General features: G+C 48.9%; 1 protein-coding gene across 11 annotated transcripts in view; it reads left to right on the plus strand.

The window, feature by feature from the left end:
* Positions 1-8,544: 8,544 nt before the first annotated feature.
* The window catches only part of PPARA (peroxisome proliferator activated receptor alpha), a 66,976-nt gene continuing 49,801 nt past the window's right edge, over positions 8,545-25,719 (plus strand). For 3 of the 11 annotated variants that reach the window (XM_074326568.1, XM_074326567.1, XM_074326575.1), the window contains exons 1-2: positions 8,548-8,683; positions 9,733-9,885. The gene's annotated coding sequence lies outside the window, so the exon portion shown is untranslated. Of the gene's footprint in view, positions 8,684-8,895; positions 9,185-9,732; positions 9,886-10,070; positions 10,417-15,083; positions 15,476-25,719 lie in introns of those variants that run through there. The other 8 variants (XM_074326573.1, XM_074326570.1, XM_074326574.1 and 5 more) reach the window with 6 other exon arrangements.

Raw genomic sequence — 25,719 nt, forward strand, 5'->3', positions numbered from 1 at the left:
GGGTGCATATGTAATATATTTCATTATAAAATAATATTGCAGTATAAACAAAGCAATCACTAGAGAAAGTCTTCCACACAAAATAGCTGGGCATTATTAAACCTGAACGTGTAGGAGGTAAAAAAGCAAAAAAAATTGTAATTAAAAAAAAAAATTCATCATTTCTGTGGTTGTTATTGTTATTATCTCAGATAAGATCCTCATCCTCAAGAAGCTTCTGGTCTAGTGAGGGAGATGGGCTAGTAAACAGACAAACATAACCCAAGGGAATCAGCAGAGGCACCGGGGCTGCGGGAGCACGAAAGAGGAACACAGCCTGGAGAGAAGAGATCAGGGAGGTCTTCCTGGAGGAGGTGGTGCCTGCAGTAGTCCTTAAAGGAAAAACAGAAGTGAGATGCTTTGCAGAAGGAAAACCAAGTGTGATACAGTGGATTACAAGTGGAGAGGCTGGAGAGAGAGGTGGAGCTGTAACCCTGGCCACCCCAGCTATCAGGTCCAGGGGCTCTGCCCAAATCTAGCAGTGCAGAGATGTGGCGAGAGGGTAGGCTGTGCAGGTGGGCCAGACCCTGGTGGCTGGTGGATAAGGGAAGTGAGACATGAGGGCCCAGCCAAAGGGGTGTGGTGGGTGGAGTGGGGGCAGAGTCAGGGCCTGTAGCCTCTTGACTGGGCCACGTTGACTTTTGTTACCTCTGACCCTGACAGTGAGCCTCCAAGGGTGGCTTTAGTTCTCCCGAGGAGGAAGCTGAGAAGCTGAGAGGTGAGATGATTAGCCAACTTCACCCAGCAGAGCAGGATTAGAGCTGACTCAGCTTGACTTTGCTCTGAACGGGGACAGGGAGCCTCTCTCAGGGGTGAGCCCTGTGTGTCACCCACATCTTCCTGAGTCTTCATTTCAGGGCCTGTGCCTGGCTCCAGGGACCCAGCGAGGATTCCATTGGGTCTTGCCCTTAAGAAACCTCCCAGTCCAGAAATTTCCAGTTGGACCTCAGGTCCCACCGAGAGGCCCCTCCCCAGCCAATGTCTCGGGCTCCCTTCCAAAGGGGGCAGAAGCAACTATGCCAGGAGGCCCAGGGCCCGCTGGGAACTGGCCGTCTGTTTCCCTAGCATCCTGGTGAATGTGTGGAGGACGCCTAGGGCAGCCGGCCCTGGCTTCCCTCTGTCCTGTGAATTTACCAAAGCATTTCCACCTTGTACGTCTTCCTCTTATCCGATGATCTATCACCTCTGCTGGTTTCCAGCAGGAAGCCAGAGAACATTTTTAGCCCAAAGCAGCAGGGGGGACTAGGAGAGTCACTGGGAGAGCAAGCAGTGGGTGGGAAGGCACAGAGTGTCCCCTCCCCCAGGTGGTGTTGGGATGGGACACCGAGTGGTCCGTCTACTGTTTTTTCCGAAGGCAGAGGTGGGTGACTTTCAGCTGACCTGCCTTGGCCTGGGAGGTCCCGGCAGAGAAAGGGAGCTGAATTCCACAGGGCCAGGAGTTTGGAGGCCGATCCCAGGCCTGAATGAATTTCCAAAGCACAGAGCACGAGACACTGATCGTAATTCACTACAAGTGCTCAGCTGGGATAGTCATGTGTCTGCTTCCCCCAGCGAGGAAGGAAAACAAAATGCTTCCCTCGTGGGCACTGGCAGCTGGCTTCTGGGGCATGTCACAGTCACACCCCCAAGCACAACTCAGAAACCAAGCTGGCAGGGGACATTTGAGATCAGCCAGCCCAGACTCTCAGTTTACAGTCGGAAAGGACGCAGGGCGGTCGTGACTGTCCAAGGTCACTGAGCCCGGGAGGGGAGTGGTGGGCACAGTGGAAAAAGTGAGGACACGTGAGTTAGGCCGTCAGGCACCAGGCCGGCCCAGGCCTGCAGCAGTAATATGCAACTCAGAGCGATGGCCAGCCTCTAGCCTCAGTTTCCACAACTGGGAGCAGAGGGAGGACCAGCTGCCTGCAGGGCTGCTCCAGGCTGAGTGGCGCTGAGTACCAAGTGCCCGGTGCACAGTGGGCAGCCAGGCCAGGAGGAGTTCCAGGAAAAGGAGCAGTGACCCACTTTCCTCTCCCTTAAGGGATGGAAAACATCCCTGAGTAGTGACCACCTTCCGCCCCCCACCCCCCACCCCATGCCAGGCGAGGTGGGGACACTCAGAACATAAGGGACAGGCCAAGTCTTTGAGCTGCTTAGCATCTGAACCTGACTATAAGAAAGCAAGTGGAACATAAATATCATCGATGACTGAAGTATTGAATTAAGCTTCTATGCCCAGTCATGGCAGGCTAGGTTATTTGGACCGACTCTCTTTGGAAACAAGTAAAAATTTTGAATTAAAAAATCACTTTAAAAAATCATATTAAAAGCCGCAAAGAGTAGCCAGAAGAGTGGAGAACCTATGGGCCTGGTTCGTTTGGGGAGAGCAGGAATCTGGAGTTGGCACTGCAGCCATGTTTGCCCTGAGGGTCCTTGTCAATCTGGAGAGGTTGAGCCTTGACCTTGGAGGGGAGGGGATGTGAGGACAGAAGTCAAGGTATGAGGCGTCTGAAAGGAGACTTCCCTCAGATTAGGTCAGAGGCCCAAAAGGCCACCCCAGGGAGCTGGGAAAAGGGGGTGTGACTGTGCAGAAGCCCAGAGCTCAAGCTTGCCGTCCTGGAGGGAGTTGGCGCTGGGGTGGCTGGGTGGTGAAACGGGAGTCACTCTTGGAAAGTGCCAGCTCAGTCCTTGGCACCTACTTAGCCATCACTTGATTTTTTTTTTTTTGGCGGGGGGTTGTTTTAAAATTAAATTCAGCCCTAGGACTTGCCAAGATGTGTTGATTTAATTTCGTGCTTCCACCTGGAGAAAATGAAGTGACACGTTTACAGTCCCCAGTCTGTCTTTCCCACAAGCCATCCAAGAACCGTGTTTTCCAGGGTGCCGGCTCCTTGTCCATCTGCCCCATGCCACCTTCACCTTCTAGAGAATGTTCCAGTGTCCTGTTCCAATGTCAACTGCCTTCCCACTCCGCGGAATTCAGTTTTGTTCCTGCCTCTAGCCAGCTCCCTCCCCTGCACACCTCGGGCTCCCAGGCAGAGGGAACCTCTTCCCCTGGCCGGCCTGTGTGCCAGGAGGCAGCCTGTCGCCTCCAGGGAGCCAGGACCCCGAGTGGGCAGCACCCCTGCCAGCTCCCGAGGCAGCCGCCCACACCCTGCTCCCTCGCTTGTCAAAGATCAAGATTAGGTCCCCAGTCACGCAGGACTTTCTATGTCATGCTGCAGGTCCCAACAAGAGCTGAAGTGTTGACTTGAAAGTCAATATCGTAAGTAAATCTGGAGGACAGCTGAAATGGAAAGATTGGGAAACTGTCAGGAGGCCTTTGCAACGTGCTCTGTGCTCCTCAGCCAACAGCTCATCTGGGCCAGCGGGTCCTGGACTTTGAGCTGTAGAAACAAACATTTTAAACAGCTTTGGGGACCAACATGGGGGCTGCCGACCCCTATCAACTATGATTAACACTTCATCTAAGGCATTTTTATTAAGAAAGGGCATGTTCAACAGCAAAAGAATGAGAAGGACACACTCTCAGGGAGAAAGAGGGCATTTCTTTACATGGACGAGAGGAAGCTTCGCAGAAACCTTGCCACAAAGTCCCTGCTTCTTTCCCTTGTTTTGCCGCAGACCAGGGACATTTTGTTAAACATGGCCTGTCCTTTCGAGGGACTGGGGAGCACAGTCAAAGCCCTCATTTTAGTGAAAGTCAAGGCCTGGAGATGGTGAGAGAACACCTCGTCCATTCACTTGCACGTTGACGGAGCCTATTCCAGATGCGGGGACAGAGCTGGATGAAGCTGCCCCACTGTTACAGAGCTGCCAGCCGGGCCGGGGCCTGCAGGCTGCTCAGGCTTAAGTTCGGCTCTCTCGACTGGCTGGCGGGACTCTTCTGTAAAAGGCAGATACCAGAGTCAACCTGAGGCCCATGTGAGGAAGTACAAAACAGGCACCTAGCCTGGTGTCGAGGCAGTTCCAGAGCTCAACCAGAGGCGAGCCAGGCAGGGGAATGGCCAGTGTAAAGACAGTGCTGAACTAGACAAACGCTGAAATGGAGGTGGTGGCAAGACGGTGGCTTTGCGGTGGAATGGAGGCCAAGCAGGCTTCCTGGAGGAGGTGACCCATGGCAGAGCCCTTGGTCATGTCTCAAATATGACCCACCTATCAGATCCTGTTCCTGCACTTCTTCTATGCTCCCCCCTATTTCTCACCCCTATGGAGGTAAGTAGCATTGCTGCCCCATTTGACAGATGAGGAAGTTGAGGTAGGAGGTCAACTCATTTGTCCAAGGTCATAGCATGAATAAGAGGGAAGGCAAGGTTTTCAAGCCAGATCTGTTTGATTTTAAACCCCAGGCTGTCACTAATTTCAGGAAGGAATTGGGGGGAGGGTGTCCGAGGCAGAGGCAGTAATATGTGTGTACACCTGCATTTACTATGCATTTGTGGGTCAATACACCATGTTGTATCTCTGCATCCTCCCCAAGACCTTGCCCACCCACACAGGGCCGTTCATGGTGGGGACCCTGGACTGTGTCATGTCATTGTGAACCACACCTCCGCGCAGAGCTGAATGTCCCTTATTGACCAAACTCACTATCCAACACTTTACAGTGGGACTGTCACCTACCAGGTCGCACAGCTCCTAATGGTCCAAGCCTGTGCTCTGAACTGGACAAAATACAAGCTGACCCAGCCCCTGTCCGCCTGTCCTTAAGCCAACTGAGGATGGGATAGCGTGTGCTGACGAGGAGGGTCTGACTCTTGAGAGGGACAGGGGACAGGGGGCGGTATGGCTGCGTGTGGCTTCCCTTGGGTATCTCAAGAGTGACAGAGACAGCTGTCAGAGCCAGAGGTCCATGTCAAGGTGAAGCCTACAGCAAACCCAGTCTATAAACTCTGGCCAGGGACAGGTTAACTGCCGAAGGGGTTGAGTGTCCATCACAGCAACAGTCGCTGGGTCTGTAGGTTCCAGGTCTTGCAGACCTGGAGTTAGTGCATAGCTTTTCTCACCACCTCTGCTTCAGTAGTAAGGAATGCTTAATGTGTGTCACTTACTATTTGTTACTAATCTGATGGAATCAAGCTATACTCCCCACCAGGGCACAAGTTGCTGCTGCCTGGCGGGGGCCCTGCCGACCTCTACGCACCTTGTGCCACTTCCACTCTCTTACCCCTTGTGCATGGGCCTCTCTCTGACCAAGGCTGATCCTTAACACCCTGTTCCTGGGTCTGCCAGAGATGACTAGGGTACCAGGCCAGGAGAGCATGTGCTTCTGGACCAGACAACTACCCCTGGGCGTGCCTGGGGCAGGTGGGGATGGCAGTGTGGGGTTGGACTCTAGGAGTCCAGTTCTTGCTCCCTCTTGGAGACCTCGACCAAGTGATGTCGTTCCTGGCCCGCAGTTTCCTCATCTGTAAAATAAGGATGAACCCAGCTGCTTTGTGGGATCATTTTTAAGTTCCATGTAAAGTAACAAGACTTCAGTACCGTGAGGTTTTGCCACCATTACTAGGATGGCAGCCGTGCACATGCTCATGGTGGGCAGAGGCCCAGCCGTGGGCCAGGGAGCAGCTCTGTACTCACCGACAGTGAACTCTCCCTTTCTCAGTCTGTGTCCCTTGACCTTGCTGACTTCTACCACCTGACCTGGGGGCACACTTCCAGGAGATCAGAGGCCACTGCCCTGGCTGATGACACCCTGGAAGCACATGGAGGCTTTGCAGATCAGCAAAGGGCAAACAGTGACCATCGGAGGCCTTGGACGTTTCCTGGAAAGGGCTTACCTAAGTGCAGAGCAAACAGACAGCCATCCACCTGACTCCAGACCCATGGGATACGCTTCCCTCCCCCGACCCCCAACAGCACCAGGGGTCAGGGTCAGCAGTCAGCTCTCACATTCTCTCTGACACAGAAGGCTGACATTACCTGCTTACAGGTTCAGGGTCTAACCTGCTGCCTGGTCTCGAGTGGCAGCCTTCTACCACTTCTGGTCACCTCCCCTACCCCCTTCCCTTCCTCTGAATGTCTCAGCTTCCTGATTCTCCCCTGAGGGAGGGGGCAAGAGAGAGCCTTGGCTGCTCTAGTGGCATTGGGCAGGTCAGTATGTCCAGGGGTGGCTCAGAGCGGGCAGGGTCTCCACAGACCTGCCTCCTCTCCTGGGCCCTGCAACTGTGGCCTTGTGACCTGCTGCAGCAGGGGGTCTCTCTGTACCTCAGTCTCCCTATTATCATGTGGGCATAATAATAATTATCTGCCTGATCTTCAAGATTAGAAAACATGAAATGTGACCTCAAACAGCTTTAGGACTAAGGTACATGTGCCCCAAACGCTCCCAGTACTTAGGGAGCCTCCAAAGAGGAACTTAGGTGGTGCTCAGACATTTTCAAAAGCACTGTTTGTCCCTAAAGTTACAGGGAACATTCTGCTCAGTCTTTGCACTGGAGTCCATCTCTGTTCTGTTGTGTTGCCTACACTCCATCAACGGTGAAGGAGGTAAAGAGGGAGGAAGGGAGGGAGAAACTTCCAGGACCTGGGGGTGGGGCAGGGGGTGTCCTTTGTGCCAGTTTCTCCTATGAAGGCTGTGTGACAAGGTCTTCATGGCAAACAGGAACTCACAGTCCCTCAAGGGTAGCATGTATGGAGCCATTTTTGGACAGAATTCTCCCAGGAGAAAGTCCTGCACTTGCTTCCACTTTCTCCAGGCAGGTGAGGGGCTGGCTGAGAGAATTTGCTCCACAGTGAATAATTTCAACACAAGCATGAAAAACAAGTTTTGTCTCCCTAATACCTTGGGAGCCCCAAGAACCCAAGAATATCATTTCTTTCTGTCTGCTGGGTGCATGCACTATTCTGTTGAACTGCATACTGCTTCCTTGGTCCTCATTCAAAACAATTTTTACCAGGTCTGTCCAAATGCCTGGTTGCACTGGGTTTAAGACAGACAATCATGGTGCATCTGGGAAAAGATGCCAACACCCCTGCATTTGGACTCTTGGTCCTTAACAGCTTGGGATCTGGAGTATGTCAGGATGTCAGGTGATGTCTTTGAACTGGATGTCCTCATGGCCAGCTTCCTTCACTGCTATATTCACAATGCCCAGCACAGTGTGGCCTCTAGATGCATGAGTAAATAATACTGTTGCCTGCGAGATATCCAGGATATAATGGATACAGATCACTGTAAACCCTGAAACATAATACAAACACTGGCAAGTGCAATAAAAGTTGAGTTTGTCAGTTATGTGAGTGTCTGCAGGGTGGGGCAAAGTTCCCCACAGGTATGGAGCTAATCAACAAAGGTGAGTTTAAAACACACCTGGGAAAGGGCCAGGTGGGCCTGCTCTCCAGGGTCTCTTCCTAATGCAGGATTTGTTTGGAGCTGGTTTCCTGCCCTGAGTAGGTCCTCCTGGGCGCTCCGCTACAAATAGAACAGCGCTGGAGCAGGGGCGGGGGCAGGGAGGAGGGCTGGCATAGCACACATTTTGTTCCCAAAGAAGGGGTGTCCTGATGCGCTGGCACCGGGGGCTTTGTGCATTCCCCGCAGGGAGCTCGGGCGTCGTCGCGCAAACAAAGCCGCGTTGCAGCTCTCCCCTCTTCTCACCAGAGGCGGCCCGGCCGCGACCTCCCCCTCCGCTGGCAGAGGCCCAGACCCTTGGCCCAGCACAGTCAGCCCCTCACCCCGACGCACCGCGGGAGCCTGCGCGGCTCTCCGGCATCCTCTGCTGGGGTGGGGGCTGGTGGTGGGAGTTGACAGTGCGTCCCAGCGCGTGTCCGGGTTGCCCTTCACCCATCTCGGTCCCCCGCCCGCCGCCCTCGCCCGGGAACTATCACAAGCTGTTTACGCGTCCTCCCAGCTCGCGTTCCCTTTCTCGTACTTTTGCATCCTGAGGTGCTAGGGACCACACCGCCCCGATCCGCCCCGCACCCCGCGCACCCCGGAACTCCAGGGCACAGCGCCTCTGCGGGGTCTAGATCAGTTTATCGTACAGACCGGCAGAGCCCAGCTCCCCGACGAGGGGCATAGCCAGCGTAGCCTGGGCGCCCAGCGGGAACCGCCACCCGTCCCTCAGCCCGGCGCCCAACCCCGCCTGGACTTCAGCCCCTCAGAGTGCGCGGGGCTGGACGCGCGCCGATGCCCAGCCGCATACGGTGTCCCGTCGCGACGCCGTACCCGCCCATCCGGTGACCTTGGCAGTCCCTCCGCCTCCCCCGCCTCAGTTTCCCCAACAGTGCAGCGGCCGCGGGCCACAAGGAGGGAGGAGCCGAGAGCGGCCCCGCCCCCGGCCCATGGGCAGCCAATGGGATGCCGCCACTCGGGGGTGTGTCCCGCCCGGGCCGCGGCTGGGGGCTCGGGGGCGGGTCCAGAGGTTTGGAGTAGGGGCGGAGTCGGGGTCGAAGTGGGGGCCCCGGGGCGGGGCTTCCGGGCGGGCCACCCGCGCCACCCGCCGGCGCTGCCCGGCCAGGCTGGGAGACCGAGGGGCGGCGCGTGCCGCGGGGGTGCGGCTGGCACGGGCGAGGCAGGCGGCGCCGGGCATGGGCAGGGGACGCGGTGGCCCCACGGCGGGGGCAGCGAGCGGCGGGGGCGGAGGCGGCCGCTAGCGCCCGGCCGGGTGCCGCCTCCCTCGGCGCGTTCGCCCGACGGACCGGCAGGCGGCGGACCCGGCCCCAGGTGCCCGGGTGCGGGTGGGCGCGCGCGAGGTTCTACGGTCCGGGCCTCCGCACCCAGGGACCCAGAGCGGCCGCGGACGGGGGGAGGGGCCAGGGCCGGCGGCGCATGCGCGGGACCGGGGGCGCGGGCCGAGGGCGCTCGCTGTGGCTGGTGCGGAGGAACCTCGGGCCCAGGGGCCGCCCCCTGCTCCGCCTCCCTCCTAGCACGGGGGCCTGCCCGGAGCCCCGGCCTTCGCGGCTGTCGCTGGGGGCTGTGTGGAGGTCGAGGCCGGGACCTCAGAGACACTGGTCCTCTGGTTGTTTCGCGGGAGGGAAGGCCCCCCCAGGCGGGACGTGGGGCGCGCCCTCCCCACAGCGCGGTCGAGTTGGGGCGTCACCGACCGGGAGCGTTTCTCGAGATTCCCGGGGTTCCCCGAGGCTAGGTATCCCGAGGCCCCAACAGACTGACCCTCAGGGCCGCGCGCCCGGCGGCTGCGGTCCGGCGGGAGAAGCTCACTGGCGGGTTAGTTGACAGCCGTGGGACACCTTTGAGGAACTGCCTCACTTTGCGCCCGAACGCGGGCTGGAGACCCAAATGGGCCGGGCGAGGCGAGCAAAGGGCCGGCTCCGCCGCGCGACGCCCACCCGAGTCCTGGGCCCCGCGGGTCAGGCACGGGGTGTCGGCCCCCAGGTCTCCCCGGGGTCCCGGCCGCGCGGCCCCAGGGGTGCGAGGTGGTGCTGGCGAAAGTCCGGAGGGTCGGTTCTGCCCCACGCCCACCCAAGACTAACAGGGGACAGCTACACGCCCGTGTTCACCTCGCCTCTTTGAGTTGAAAGGAGTGACGGCGTGCCCCAAATGTCAAGGTTCTTGCTGAGAAAAGCCCATGGTTGTATAATGTCTTGGGTTTCGCGGGGCGCTCTGGGACCTTCGGGGCTGCGCGCCCACCCCAACCCCAGCCACTCCCCCCCAAACCAGAGGGTACTAGGAGGGGCCCAGGGATTTCCTGGTAGCGACCCTGCCACACCATTCCCTTTGAAGAAGTGGGGTCACGGTGACTTTCCTCTTCCAAGGTGGTGGAGAGCTGGGGAGAATCCAGAGGACACATCGTAATCATTTCCTCCTTTACCTTCTCACTGCCAAGGCCGCAGTTAAAGGCCCTGCCTCCTCCGTGAAGTAACAGTTTGTGGCAAGACAAGCTCAGAACCAAGACGCTGTCATTACAGGTAAATAGAAGGTTTGATTTACTCGTGTTTCCAGACCGAAATGGTTAAGTGTTGACTTCCGTTGCCCTACAGACTAGCCATTTGAGGGTTAATTATTACTTTGTGATGCAACGTTGGATATATTTTTGGTGCTTTGAAAGTAAGATAAATGTGGGTAGATTCCCTTTTAAGTTCTGAAAACTTGCTCCTGTCAGTTTCTCTAGGAACTTCATTTCTTTATGGCAGGCTGGTTCCACGTAGTTGAAAACTAGGTAATACAACTGAGAAATGTTAGTACTTAACAGACACTGAAGTCACAGACACGGCCAGGAGCAGCATGCCAGCTTTAGCTGCTTTTATTCGAATTTGAATATCAAGCAGATGGCTTGCTGAGATAGTGGTAGCTCAGGTCTAGACCTGCCATCAGCTAGGACAGGGATGCCTGGAGAAGTGGCGGATGGTACAGATTTCGTGGTCACTGCGCATGAGGGGCCAGACAGAGAGCCTGACAAAATTCTGTACTACTTTGAAGCAAAAGCAAATTAATTGATGGTAGGAAAAATGACTTTCTCTCTTTGTTTGTATCTTAGACATATAAGAATCATTCCATAATCATAAAATAGTTGTTTTTACTAGCTCATGTTTGTCAAACTTGTAAACTGCTTTTTAAACATGGTATGTGTGGGTGAGAATGACAGAAGAGAGAAAAAACGTGTTTTTTCTATATAAGCTGTTTTGTAATCTGCTTTATTAACTATTAGGTTATGACAAATCTTTTCCTGTGTGTAAATTTGTGTTTGATTATTTTCAGTGTCGATATAATATTCCATTGTGTTTAGATACCATAAGTTATCTAGCCAATCCATATATAAATATATATGGATATAGAAATATATACCATATTTTGCTGTGTATAATGCGCACTCACGTTTTTGGCCCAAACTTTTAGGGAAAAAATCGTTTTAATTTTTTAATTCAAATTTTTATTTGTTTACATTTAGGTACTTGTTTTTTGTATTATAAAGGAATTTTAGCATTTATTTTTTAACATACTGTGGTACAAGAAATTTTATGTAACAAATAATTACAAAACACAAGAACAGATATAACGTACAAGAAATTTTATGTACAGGTAACAAATTTACGATATTTATGCATCACAGAAGGCCAAGAACTCTTCGTTGTTGCAAGTTCGTCATAAGTTCAACAAAATCGTATTCCAGGGTATTATTTTGCATATGGATATCGTAATTTATTTCTAGAATTACACTTTCAGCTTATAAGCATAAATGAAAGAATTAAAAATGTATAGATAGGGAATTAGTACTACCCATGTATAATACACATCCTTATTTTTCCCTTACAAATTTGGGCAAAAAAATATGCATTATGCATGGCAAAATGCGGTCTGTATTTAATTCATTCACTCTGTAAATATTTATGGAGTAGCTGCTTTGGGCTGTTGTGTTCAGTATTGACTGAATACGACAACCATGGATCGCTCGTGAAGCTGATTTTAATACCAGAATATAAAAAAGACACTTATAGATTGTCCTTACCGTCTTAAAAGATAAAACTGGGGTGTCGAGGGGGAAATTGCTTTTGCCATAACATCTTACTATTTAAATATTCTTTTTCTGGCATGCTGTCTGTGAGCATGTATGTTTTGATAATAAATATTCTGTAATCTTTTTGAAAAATTTTAATGAAAATGTTTCTTTGCTGAGTGTACACAGATTTTAAACACGCCAAATCCTCTTCTCTCTTTTTTCCCTCTCTCACAGCCTCTGCATGTGAGGATATATTCTTAGTGGCAAATGGAACAGGGGTCTTAACTTGCAGGTGGCCATCGTCTTCGTGTTGGACGTTTGCACTGATTTGTTGTCTTGCAGTTTGAGGATGTGACCTGGATAATTCCTGCTTTCTTGGAATTTGAGGGCCGCTGTTTATATTTTTGTTTTTGGCAGCTTGGTGTAGAGTCAGGCTTTTAAATGTTTCATAGATATTTCAAATAAAGGCAGTTTCTGTCTGTAGGCGAGACATTTGCTGTCTGTTATTTCTGCCTTATTAATTACACAGAACAAGCTAGTTCGCCTCTAAGGCCATGTGGTCACGGAAAATTAGGCAAATAATTTTTATTTCCAACTTGGTGTTAAGATAGTTTTAAGGTAAGAACTTAACAGGAAAAGCCCTAGATGTCCAGTGGACTGTATTTAAAAGAACTTGTTTCTTCTTCCAAGTATTTCTGTCCCTTGCAGGCACTGTGAGTCTTATGGAAAGAACAACTTGCATGTGAATTTTCCAGCCTGTTCTATGGATAACAGACATAATCCGATTTGCTCTGGAGGTGTGTTCGTTCTTTACTTCTAGAGTACTTAATTACTTAGCGTTGTGTAGGAGTGATTTCGTGGTGTCTGGAAGAGTTTATGCACTTCAAAAAGTAAAGAATTTACTCCTTACTCTGTCAGACCTTGTATAGTTATTTTTGTGGTTGAGCCGCATCTGGTTTGAGGTCAGCATACACTACGAGAAAAAGTGTTTGGAAATTTTGGTTTGTATCAGAGAGGTAGCTTGGTATGGTAGACAGGGGGTATAGGTCATTCACCATGAGACTGGGATTCCCATCCCGTAGCTGCTGCCTGCTAGGCTGGGAGGTAGGGGGGGACCTTTGTCTGCCTCTCTAAACTGCTGTTCTCATCAGAAAACCCTCTCTGAAGGGTTGGGAGGCTCAAAAGTCATGCTTTATGTGTACATTCTTTGTACATTTACGTGAACATTCCTTGTACAATGTGCAGAACCTGGGTCAGCCCAGGAGGTGTCTTAAAGACGAAGAAGCCACACCCTAAGTGTCTGCCTCTCTCAGCCCCGTAAGACACCTTTGTTACTTTTGCCCTGATCACTTTATAACTTCTCAAAGGCTTTCAGAAAGGAACACACCTTGACCCAGACACACAACTTTTTTTTTTCATTTTTGGCTCGGTAAACAAGAAAGCTATAGCAGGAAGAACAAAACGGTCATGAGTGGTGTGTGTTTTGGTGGTGATACATTTGGCATGAGTCCTTCCTTGGGTGTCTCTCGTATCGCTGGGCCTGCAGAGGATTGTTCATCATCCTTGGAGGGTCTGCAGACACAGGCGCGGTCAGGTCGTCTGGACTTGGACACGACTTCGTTGGGCCCATCCCAGGTGCCGCCGGCATCACGGTCCCTTGTTGGTCGAATTGTCTCCACCGAGTCAAACTCGCTGAGAGCAGAGCACATCTTATTCCTTTCTGCCCCGCTGGCCTACAGGCTGAGTAGGTACTTAGAAATGTTCATTGAACAAATAAGTGAGGAACAGAACTCAATTCAACCAGTATTTGTTGATAGGCCTCCGTTTTCTACAGCTCTCAAATGGGGGGTGGCAGCAGGTGGTTGGGGGGTACCTAGAAATACAGACGCAATAGGATGCCCCCTTGGCCTTTTGTAGTTTCCTCATCCCTCAGATAGCGAGAGTGCGTTCCTCCATCAGGGGGCGCTATGCCAGCCGTCCCTATGCAGTCCCCAGTGCATCGGTGGTGTACAGGTGGTGGTTGCAGTGACACGATTCCATTCGTAATTATCACTAATACTGCATTAAATAGACATTTGATGAGATGGCTTGAGAAGCTAATGAAATAAAATGTTCTTTCTTTCTGCAAACTCACAGATTCAAATTGCCAACACCGGACTCAGTAGGAAAGGGGTATATTTTAGCCCCTGTGAGTTGGGAAGTGCTTCTATTTAACAGACCGAGGGTCCTGCTGACAGTCCAGCTGTGGAGATAAGATATACACAGAGAAATTAAAACGCATTGATTAAATCGCTCTGTGTTCTAGTCACTCATCTGACTGCTTTTATTTTACTCTGTTTTAAGAGATTTGCAAATAGAGTATATGGCGGTTTCTATTCCAATTGTTTTACACTTTTTGCTGAGACCACAAGTAAACCTCTGAAAAAGCATCACTTTGAAAAAGTTAGGAAGGCAAATTCAGAGTGACTACTTGTCTCAAAGGATATGAAGCTTCCAATGAATGATTTGAAATTATAGTTAAGTAAACGGTATCTCGTAGTTCCCTTTTTTTTTTTTTTCCATTTTTAAGAGTGAGTGTCACCCATTGCAGCCATTTGTAACTGAATACTTCTGTGGTTATGTGATAACCACACCGAGGTGACAAGTTGCCAAGCTCTAGTGAAAGAGACCAGGTTATTTAGAGGTTGACATGTGGATATGTCTGTCCCTCTCTGAAATACTCCAAGTAGTTGTCAGCCTTGCATGAGTATTGAAATGCATATTTGCAGTTAAGCAATAGGCTTATAAAAACAGAGTTGCAGAATCAAGTGACAGTCAAATCTTGATTATCTGAGAGCAAGTTTTTTTTTATTACCTATATGTTAAATGGGATGGTGTATTTTTTACCAGAATTTTTAGAAGCATTTTCAGGCAGCTTTCTTTTTTGGAAAAGTTGACATTTAGTAGGCTGCCAACACAATGAGCATATTTCCCTCTATCTAAGTTTATGAGTAAATTTGATCAATTGGAGACTGCAATCTCATTTAAGTTCATTTTATGGGACAGCTTATTAACTGGGTTAGTGTCTTAGGAAGTGTCCACTTACTTTCTATTTCTGTCTTTCTGTCTTTGCATTGGACATGGGATTCATGTGAATGATGTTTAAAAGGGAAATTGTTCTGAGAAATTTGAAATCTGTTTTAAATTGAATCATCCCTCGGTGTGTGGAAGTTATTTACAGTAGAAACAAACGGCAGTATTTGATGTGTTTACATCCTAGGATTTTAGGATTGCGAGGGGAGGGTTTGCTTGAGTATTCTGATCGCCTTTCTTTCCACTTTGACAAACATGAGAGTCTGTCGCCAGGTCGAGGCAGGGGAGTTTCGGATCCCACCCTGTCCCTGCAGAGAAGTTGGGCCACAGCAGGCAGGCCAGGGTACAGAGAAGTTCAGAAAGCTACCTCCGTTTGCTCTGTTCCTTGGAAAAACTCGCTCGTGGAGAGCATTTTCCAGAAAGGAAGATAGTCTGTTGCTGTAGTTCTCAAATCATAAAAATAAACCTAGTCCATTATATTCAGCAAGGAGTCCTGGAAGAGACAGCAGATTTTTTTTTTTTTAGTTCAGTTGTGCGACTATGTTGACAGTGAAAGCTTAGTGGGAGTGAGAGCCTAAGAGGAAGGTTGTGACAAGGAAGAGGCGTGAAGAAGAGAAAGCTCTCAGAGGCTTATAGAAGCATTCAAAGCTGCTTTTCCTTGAGAGAAAAGACCAGCACAAACAGGTTAAAAGAACTTGTGTGACAAGTGATAACAAGAGAAGTGGGGGTGGAAATGTTTATGCCTAGAGTGGAGAAAGAAGGTTCTAGAACTGGCAAGAAGGTAGGGCAAAGGTATGCACACTCACCAGTGGGGGCAGGAGTTCTGAAAGAGACGGAGAGTCCATGGGTGGTGGGTCAAGGGCTGTCCATCCACCGCTGGAGCAGCTGGAACACCCGAGACTGTCCCTGCCAACCATGTCTGCTGTGTTGAAGCAAAAGAGGAAGGTTAGCACCCCTGGCTGAGGATGACAGAAGATGGTGACCAAGCGGTAGGTGGAAAGCGGGAGTAATTCTTTCAAAGTCCTGGGCTTTTTGTGGGAATTTAGAGTGCAGGATATCAATATAAGATGAGAAAAACATGGTATTTTTCTTTCACTCTGGAAACTGAAAATTATTGACTTTTGTCCTGCTCTATTCTCTTTACTTAGATGAATCTAACAAAGTTAGCGTTTAGTGTGTAGGTCAGAAGTCTAAGTGAAGGTGAATATTTAACCACATTCAAGGACGGCCGGTAATCTTTAATACGAATAGAAGCACAAGACTTAAGAGAAAGAAGAATCTAGAAGGGAAATAAAAGCAGCTATGTCCATGGACTGACAAAGGCGCACAATACCTAGGAAGCACTTAGTTACTCTGTTTGGAACGAATGGATTTAAATGTAGGCTTCCTGAGTAGGATAAACCATTTCCTTGATAGGCGTTTCAGAAAGATACATGCCCAATTACAACTGGCACAGTCTCTGAGGATGAAACCTCTGCAAGAGGAGAGCAAGCAATTAAACGGAGAACTCAGAAAAGCAATTCATTTTATGAGCTGAAAGGATGAAATTCCAGTCTAAGGCACGAACACACCCATCCATCTCACATTCTAAGTCAGCTGCCATCGTCATGTCCACACACGTGAAGTGAAATTGCCCAGGGACCGCTTTCTGATGGTGCGTGCACCTTCCCCAGGGCCCGGCGGGCTTTCCCTCTCCCTGTGCCTGCCTGAAATCTCTACGGCGGCCTGGACCCTGCCACCCTTGCCCCCTCCCTAGAGGCCCCTGCCCTTGGTCACTGTTGTCATGACCTCAGGCCCTCTATCCACCAGTCTTTCTGATGTCACCCCAACCCTCTCGGACACTCAGACTCAGAAGGTTTGGTTTTGAGTCGCCCTGTCTTCCTCCCTGTCCAGGAAGTGGCCTCCGCTGGGGCCACAGAAACAGGACAAGTGCCGGGTCCTGCCCGCTGCTTAGCAGCTCAGCTTGGGATGGGCCGCTCATCTGGCCTGTGCCTCAGTTTCCTCATCTGCAAGTGGGAAGCATGCTAGTGCTTTCCATGGGTGGTTGTGCCTGGCACACAGGACTCTATAGCTGTTCCTTTGCTTATTGTTCACGCTCAGCTTTAACACAGACTCATCCACCCTCACTGGCCGGCATCTGTGGTGCGTGGGAAGGCACGGCCCTGACTCTTGGGGGCCGCCATCCTTTCTACACTGGCCATTTCCAGTTCCTGTCGCACACCTAGGACACTCCCTGACCCTCAGCCACCTCCCCACCCCCATGAGATCTCTACCTTTGAGATCGCAGCCTAAAATTACTTTCTCAGGGAAATCTTCCTGACCTTCCTGCCCAGGCCGACCTCTGATGCGAACACTTACAACCCTCGGTGCTTTTCCTCCAAAATACGCATGTATGATGTGTTCATTTGCATGGCAGCTGGATGAAGGTCCCTCTCTCCATGAGTCGCAGACCCCTGGGGGTCGGAGATCAGAGGTTGGAAGCCATAGCTGCCATATTCACCATTGTCTGTGACTGTGCAGCCAGCAGGAGCTACAGGAGTGGCTTCGTGAGCCTGTGGCTCCCCCTGGCCCCCCTCTGAGATTCCTTCGAGGCTTAATCAAATGCCACCTCCTTCGTGAAGCCTTCCTTGATTCTCCCCCAAACTAGACGCAGGAATTTTGTCCTTCAGAGAACCCTCTGGCAGTTTGACTCTCTCTGATTGGACACAGTCTGCCTTTACTGTGGCAGTTGTCATTGAATATTTCAGTCATTTCTTCTGGAGCTCATTCATTAGTCAACAGATCTTTACTGAGTACCTACTGTGTGCCAGGCAGTGTTCTGGGTGCTGCGGAAAGCAGCAGGTGCAGTCACCTGCTTGGGGAAAGCTCTGTACTACACAAGGTGTGTGGCTCTGACCTGAGGAAAGATAATAGTGTCGCCATGTGGGGCAGGAGCCAACTTAGAGAGCAGGGGGGTGGGGGCCGGGGAGGCAGGTGGGCAGAGGTCAGGGGGCTCTTCTCCCTGCAGCACCGAGCGGCACGGAGGACTGAGCAGCGTTCTAACAGTGATCTGAGTGCGTGGCTCAATTCATACTTGTCTTTAAATTCAGAATTTCCCTTCACTAAAAGGACTAAGTTGGTAGACGGGAAAGAATGAATACAAGTGATCCAGGAAATTTCAGAACCCAGTTTAGTTCTGATGATTATCTTAAGGGCATTAAATGCTCAAGTGAAATCCTTTTGACCCACTTAGGTCAGCAGCATTGAGTCATAGGTGAAGGTGAACTGTAATCACGTATCCAGTGAGCTGCCTTCGGGAAGCAGGGTCCACGTACGAGAAGTGAGCGCGTGTGCCTTCTCTTTGTGTGGTGGTTCCAGCATTGAAAGCAGATAGGCCCTCCAAGTAGTGCGTCTGCCCTGGTCATAGAAGCACGACAATTGCTGCCGGAAAGGCCAGCTTGAAGGGACAGGAGCTGCTCCTGTGCGCCCCTGGCTTGACACTTTGCTTTGATACAAGTGAAAGGTAAATTCTAACCCGGCCAAAGGCAAGCCCCTTTCCTAAGGTAATAGACAACGAGTGGTGTCAGGGCCCTCGAGGGCAGGCTTGCTTTGTGGCCGGGCTGTGGGGAGGGAGGCAGCTGTGTCCCACGGGGCCCTCGAGCCAGTCCCCCGCTGCCCCCCTCTGTGGGCGTGGTGATGTGTTGGGCCGCCTTCCAACGCCGGACTCGCCTCCCTCCATTAGTCTGCCTAAAAAGCAGGCAATGGGGATGGGTTTGAGTTGTTTATTTAAGTCAAGTTTATTGAGGGATAATTTACATACAGTAAAAGTCATCCTTTTTTAGATGTACAATTCTGTGAGTTTTGAACACCATCTGTGGTCCCTGTTTCCTTGCCGGTTGTCAGCCGGAGGTGCCACGTCCCTTTGCTCGTGGCCTCTTGGTCGTCAAACCAGCAATGTGGGCAGAGTCGTTCCCTCGCTCTGAATCTCCCTGACCGACCTCTGCCTCATTGCAGCCAGAGAAAGTTCTCGCTTTTAAGGGCTCAATTGATTCGATTGGGCCCACCTGGCTAATCCAGGCTAGTCTCCCCTTCCAGGGTCTTCACCCGTGTCAGTCTCCTGGGGCAGCTGTAACAATGCCCCACGACTTGGGCTTTAAACAATAGAAATGTATCCTTTGGCCTTCTGGAGGCCGGAGTCTGAAGTCAAGGTGTCGGCAGGGCCGCACTCCCTCTGAGTCTGGGTGGGACCCTTGCCTACCTCCTCTTAACTTCTGCTGGTGGCTGTCAACCCTTGGCATGCTTTGGCTTGTAGAAGCATCACTCCAGTCCCCTGCCTCTGTCATCACGTGGTTCTCCGTGCGTGTCTGTGTGTGTGTCCGTGTCCGAATTTCCCCTTCTTATAAGGACACCAGTCATATTGGATTTGGACCCCCCCTACTCCAGTATGACCTCCTCCTCACTAATTACATCTGCAAAGATTCTATTTCAATAGATCCCATTCCAAACTCTTGGAGGGTAGGACGTGGATGTATCTTCCGGGGGCGGGAGGGGACCCTAACCACACCTGCAGAGCCCCTTTGCCGTGCCAGGTCACATGTCCATGGGCTCCTGGAGAGGAGCGTGGACCATTATTTGGCCCCACCCCATGGTCCTGCCCTCATGGAATTCACAGTCCCCTGGCAGCTAACACCTGCTCCAGAAGTTGGGGGCACTGAGGCCACAGTATGTCGTGTCTGTACTGGAGTGTGGGTGACCTGTTAGGGCACATCTGTAGTATCAGAGCTAAGAGCTGTGACCAGAGTTGCCTGGTGCATTGGGCAGCTAAGGGACGGCTGCTAACCAAAACCTCGCACGGGCGGGGAGAATTTTAGGGGAGTGACGTGCGAAACAGCCCAGTAAGAGCAGAGCCTGGCAGCACCTTCCTCCCCTCCATGAGGCTGGTCGGTGCCAAGGAGAAACACTCGCGTTGTGGCTGGTGAGGGTGCGAGCCATGGAGAGGGCTGGGGTACAGGGAGGTCGTGGGGCCCCGTGGGATCCTCCCAGCTTCAAGTCTCCACTTATACGGAGGAAGGATATCATAAGTGCTCATTCCCTCCATGCGGAGGCCTTCTCTGCCCCCTTATAACGGCAGCCCTCCCCCATCCCTGTCTCCAGCTAACACAGTGTGTGCTACAATTGTTGGTTCTTTTCTGTCTCCCTCCCTAGGACGGCAGATCCAGGGGTTGGGAGAGAAGGGTATTTGTGTTTTCTTCACTCCTGGACCCAAAGTGGCCACAACCTAGCCTAGCTTAGAAAATCTGTCGAATGGACGAGCCTTCCTTTCCACTTACTGATCTGTGTCTTTGCACGTGTTGAAAAGAGGACGGTTTTTCTGTTCTGACTGTTGTTGGCGTTGTATTAGAAAGTTGTGATTTGAGTATTAGGTATTGCCCGGATATGAGGAGAACCTTAAAGGACAGTCATGAAAACCTTAAGAAAATGCAGTTGCTTTCCTGTATTTCAGTCTGTGGATCTATTGAAAAGTGCAGAAATGCTTCTTTGGAGGGAGTAAAAAATAAGGAGAAGCATAACCATTTCAAACTGCAGAGCTCATAAATATTCATGACTATTCATGCTTTAAACACGTTAAGATAGGGAGCCCCATTTCTGGTAACGGCTCAGTAGTTTGGAAGTGAACTTGAAAAGGTTGGAAAGCATTTTCGAACGTACGTATGCCCAGTCCCTGGAGAGCTCACCAGATAGTGAACAGTCTCCAGGCTGAGGTCTCCAGAAGTGGAAATACGACATTTGGGGCCATTTTGTCCCTGGGTGTTGGCCAATGTATGGACAAAGTAGTTAAGAACCTAAGTAGCACTCTGTGAGTCTAGGAGTCAAGATTTGGGATATAAAGCCTCTAAGAAAGGGAACACCCTGGTAAACATTTCAAACTTTGGGTTGGAGCCCCAAAAAGCTGCCCCCTAGGAACATAGGTGACTAGGAATGGATCAGTTGCTCAAGGATTGAAGCCCATTTCTAACGTCTCCGACCTTGAGGTTGGAATAACGTGACCCCAGATTGCTGGGACTGCCAGTGCCGGGCAGAAACAAATGCATTTCTTTGGAGGAACAGAGCATCACTTTATTTCTAAGAACAATTTTTCAGATACAGGCAGTCCTCACTTTGCTCCATTCTATTATCCACAAATTTGAATTACCAAATTTGAATTACCAAATTTGAGTTAAATAATAAAACCAGTCCCCAACAACGTGGCTCACATTTTAGTTACTGTGGCACATTAACTGTGAGGGGTTGCAGAAAGTACCGTCTGCACTGCCAACAGTCCAGTCCACAAATCACGACATAGATAACAGATGTGTATAAGTACCAGTGACCAATCCTGTCACTCCTTTCAGAGTTGGTCTGTGATTGGTCCCTGTGCATGTCATTCACTTCACACACAGCAAAGTGTGCAGTGTTACCTCTGTCTCGCATTGAAAAACCCATGTGATAGTTCAGAAGAATAGATAAGTGAAAGAGGAATTGGCTAACAGATGAAAGTGTGGCAAGTAAGTGACAAATGATAACGATGGAAGTAAAATTAGAATCAAACATAAATGGAGTCATAGAAAAAATTGCTGCCATTTGGAAAACTCAAGACAGGCAGCTAGAGGAACTGAGTAAAGGCAACTTATCAACAAAAACGAGGAAAGTGATTGCGATGGAAAAGATGAAGGTGTCCTAGAGGAAGTGATCTCAGTGAAACACTGCACAGTAAAGGAATGCGCTAAGGTATTTCATGACAGTGAAAGTGCAAAGGACAAAATGCTGGAAGCTAATCCAGCATACTCCTGACTTAGACAGGAGTATGACAGTTTGCTAACGCATAGAAAAGGGATTCACTCTGTATGGTAAGTTATTCGATGAGAAGAAGGCAAGGACGGTTCCAACTGCTCTTGAAAAGTTTCTTAGGAGAAAAGAAAGCACTTTAATTTTCAGTGTTTCTAATGTTTTAATTACAGCTCACTAAATAGATACTAGTTTTTTATTATTTTTTATTATTTTCTTTTTATTTACAACAACAATGAGTTTTTAATGTTTTGACAAAAATTTTTAAAGGTCATGAATAGTTATGATTTAGCCATTGATTAGTAAAATCATTTTGCATGATTTCTGCTTTGCACGATACTTTTTATGGTTTGGTACTTCCATGCACATCAAGACTGTACAGTAATGGCACACAACAAAACCAACCAACCATACGAGAAGAGGAGACCTCATGAACCAGTAGAAATAATAGATGATAGATACAGACCCCCAGGACTCTTAAGTATGAGACTTGTAAAACACAAACTTTAAAATAAGCTTGCTTACTATATTTAAGAAGATGAAAGATAAGATTGGGAATTGTGGTAGAGCACTAGAAATTATATTTTTAAAAAGGACATTGATTTGAAAACTCCAGTAGCAATGATAAAACTGAAAAATACAAGAACCAAAATTACATATTCTGTAGATGGATATCACTGCAGAGTAGATACAACTCATGAGTGAATTGATGAATTATAACAGGTCAGGAGATAATATCTAAAATGGTGCACAGAGACAATGGAGTGGAATGCAAATACAGAGCATATAGTGAAGAATTCTACGTGTGATTGGAATCCTAGGAGGATGGGCCGGGGGGGCGGGCAGAAGCAATATATGAAGAGACAGCGGCTGGAGTTTTTCCAACACAGGCAAAATATATCAAATCACTAATTCAAGAATCCTAAAGAACTACTAGCAGAATTAAAAACAAACAAAAAATTATATGTGGACACACTATAGTAAAACTGGTGAAAAAAGCAAAGACCAAGAGATAGTCTTTAAAGAAGCTCAAGGTGAAAACCCAAACAAAAAAAGCCATTACTTGCAAAGGAGCAACAATTCAGAGAGAATTTCTCAACTGAAACAATGGAAGACAGAAGACGAGGCCAGGACATCGTCAGTGTGCAGAAAGTTGGGTTTCTTCTGGGAATGCAAGGTTAGTTTAACTTTTAAAAAGTAACGAAGCATCAAAAAAATAGAAATGCTTAGGGATAAAATGCATGAGACCTGTACAGTGAAATCTGTGAAACGTTGCTGAGAGACGATTTAAAAGACCCAAAAAAATGGCAAGTTTACCATGCTCTTGAATCAGAAGACTCGGTATCATTAAGATGGCAATTCTTCACAAAATGGTTTACAAAACAAGCAGTCAAGATCGAATCTGAGCATGCTTATTTGTAGAATATGACGAGCTGGCTCTAAAATTATATGGAACTGCGGAGGAACGTGCGTGGCTAAACAACTCTGAAAAAGAACACGGTCAGAGTGCTTGGACTCCCTGACTTCAAGAATTGTTATAGAAGTACAGTACTCAAGATAGTATAGTTCTGGCATGAAAACACACAGGTGACTGGGGTAGAAGAGCAAGCCTAGAAGTAGACTCACTGTATATGGTCAGTTGCTTTTCAACAAAGTGAGAAGTCATTTCAGTGGGAAAAGATAATCTTTTCAACAAATAGTATAGTCATATGCAAAACAACAAACTGCAACCCTCTTCTCACACCATATTAAAAGAAAATAATAAAAGAACTTGAAATGGGTCATAGACCTAATGGTAAGAGTTAAAAACTATAAAACTTCCAGAAGAAAACATAGAAGAAATCAGTGATTTGGGGTTTGGCAAAGATTTCTTATAAGTGATTCAAAAGGCATAAACTATACAAGAAAATAAATTGGACTTCATCCAAATTATAAACTTTTGCTCATCAAAAGACACTTAAGAAGTGAAAAGGCAGGCCACAGGCTTGAAGGAAATATTTGCAAACATATGTCTGACAAAGGACTTGTATCTGGAATATGTAAAGAACTCTTACAATTCAATAAGGAGACTACCAAGTTAAGAATTAAAGCAAAAATGGGCAAAAGATTTGAATAAACTCTTCAACAAAGGGCATTGGAAGACAAGTAAGCACATGCAAAGATGTTCAACATCATTAGTCATTAGGAAAATGCAAATGAGTAGTAGAAGATATCACTGTTTGGGAGAGATCGCTGCGTAGCAACCAGAATGGCTACAACTTAAAACTTAAAAGGCTGAAGATGTGGAAAAGGAGCAACTCTCGCCCACCAATGACGGGAACATAAAACTTTGGAAAACATTTTGGTAAATGATATCACTGACATTATTATCAAAAGTATCATGTACCTGAAAGAAACCAAACTGAAAAGTCTACACACTCACTGTATGATTCCAATTCTATCACATTCTGGAAAAGACAAAACTTTAGAGACAGTAAAAAGATCAGTGGCTGTCAGGGGTTGGGGGAGGGATGAACAAGCAGAACGCAGAGGGTTTTTAGGGCAGTGACAATACTCTGTGTGACACTGTACTAGGGATACATATCATTATGCGTTTGTCCAAACCCACAGAATGTCCAACACCAAGAGGGAGCACTAATGTAAACTATGGACTTTGATTAATATGTTGGTACTGGCTCATCAGTTGTAACAAATGTATCATACTAATTAATGTAAGATGTCACCAATAAGGAAACTATGGAGGGGAAGTTGGGGGGGTACATAGGAACTCTTTGTATTTACTACTAAATTTTTATGTAAACCTAAAACTAATAGTCTAGTAATTAGAAGATAAATTTTAAATATATATATTGTGTACCTCAGAATAAATCTAAAACAGGTATGCAAGACTTCTACTGAAAAAACTGATTACGGGGCCGGCCCGGGGGATCAGGCAGTTGGAGCGCCGCACTCCTAATGCCTAAAGCCACTGGTTCGATTCCCACTTGGGCCAGTGAGCTGCGCCCTCTACAGCTAAGATTGTGAACAACAGTTCTCCCTGGAGCTGGGCTGCTGGTAAGCAGCCGGAGGTTGGCATGAGCGCGGTGACCTGCCGTGGGCTGCCGTGTGCTGCCGCAGGCTGCTGTGTACTGCCGTGGGCTACCGTGTGCCACCATGAGTGGCCAGCGGCCAGTGTGAGTGGCTGGTAGCCATTGTGAGTGGCTGGCAGCCGGGAGAGTTGCCATGAGCTGCTCTGAGCAGCCAACTGATGACTGGCGACTGACTGCCTCAGCCGGGGGAGCACAAGGCTCATAACACCAGCATGGGCCAGGGAGCTGTGTCCTACACAACTAGACTGAGAAACAACGGCTTGAACCGGAGTTGGGGGGAGGCAAAAGAAAGGGAGGGGGGAAGAAAACTGATTACATTATTGAGAGAAATTAAATATGGCCCAAATAAATAGATGTCTATACCATGTTCATGGAAGAGACAAGTCTATATTGGACAGGTGTCAGCTCTCTTCAGAAAGGCCATTCGAGGGACACTGACATCTAACACAAGTATGTGTTTAAGTGAATGGCGTGGACTCTCAGAACCGATTTCAGTGTCAATGGCCCTAAAACTCTTAAATGCACCCACTTCCAGGATGTCTTAGGATGTACTGGAACTTTACAGTAACAATTTCCTTTTAGTCTTAGATTGTTTGTTCCCTCAGCATTCTTGTCACTTTAAGTTGCATTCATCCTTGTTTCTTTAGAAAAGCCTTTGTTCTACACCCAGCATTTGCCCTTTAAATACTGGTGGTAACTTCTGCATAGGTTCTTTTCGTAGGTTTGTTACTTTAAATATTACGAGTTTTTTTTTCCTTTTTTGTAAGGAAGGAAACAATATCCAGAATGTAGGAGGGTGTTGGGTTCATTCAGTCAATATTTGCTGAACACCTGCCTTGTATTTGAGAGGAAGGTGGCAAATGTGAATTCTCTTTAAGGGCAGAAAAGGCATCTGTGGAGACCTGTGATGTGCGCAGTGGGGACGCACAGGATGGACAGGGTCCTTCCACTTGGGTGGATCTGTGAGGGCTTTTGGGAGGAAGTGGTACTTGAGCTTCCCCTAAAATGTGCAGGAATGAGAGACAGTCCAGGCACAGGAACAGGATAATGTACCGAGGCTGGAAAGGTGTGTTTGGCACACACTGACTCATTGACTTTGGCCAGAATACAGGGTTTACAGGGGGAGATGAAGAGAAGATTGATTCATTCACCATCAGACTTCATCAAATATTTAAGCTTCTCAGTGCCAGGCATCACCCGAAGCCCTTGGGGGTCCATAAGCGGGGAAAACCCCCACCAAATCCCTCTGTCACAGAGCTGGCGCTCTGGCAGGGAGAGACGGATGAGAAGTGTAGTGACCAGTACGTGGCTTGGTGTGTTAGAAGAGGCTGGGTGCAGGG

The sequence above is a fragment of the Rhinolophus sinicus genome, linkage group LG02 (genome assembly GCF_036562045.2).
Source record: "Rhinolophus sinicus isolate RSC01 linkage group LG02, ASM3656204v1, whole genome shotgun sequence".
NCBI classification, from domain to species: Eukaryota; Metazoa; Chordata; class Mammalia; order Chiroptera; family Rhinolophidae; genus Rhinolophus; species Rhinolophus sinicus.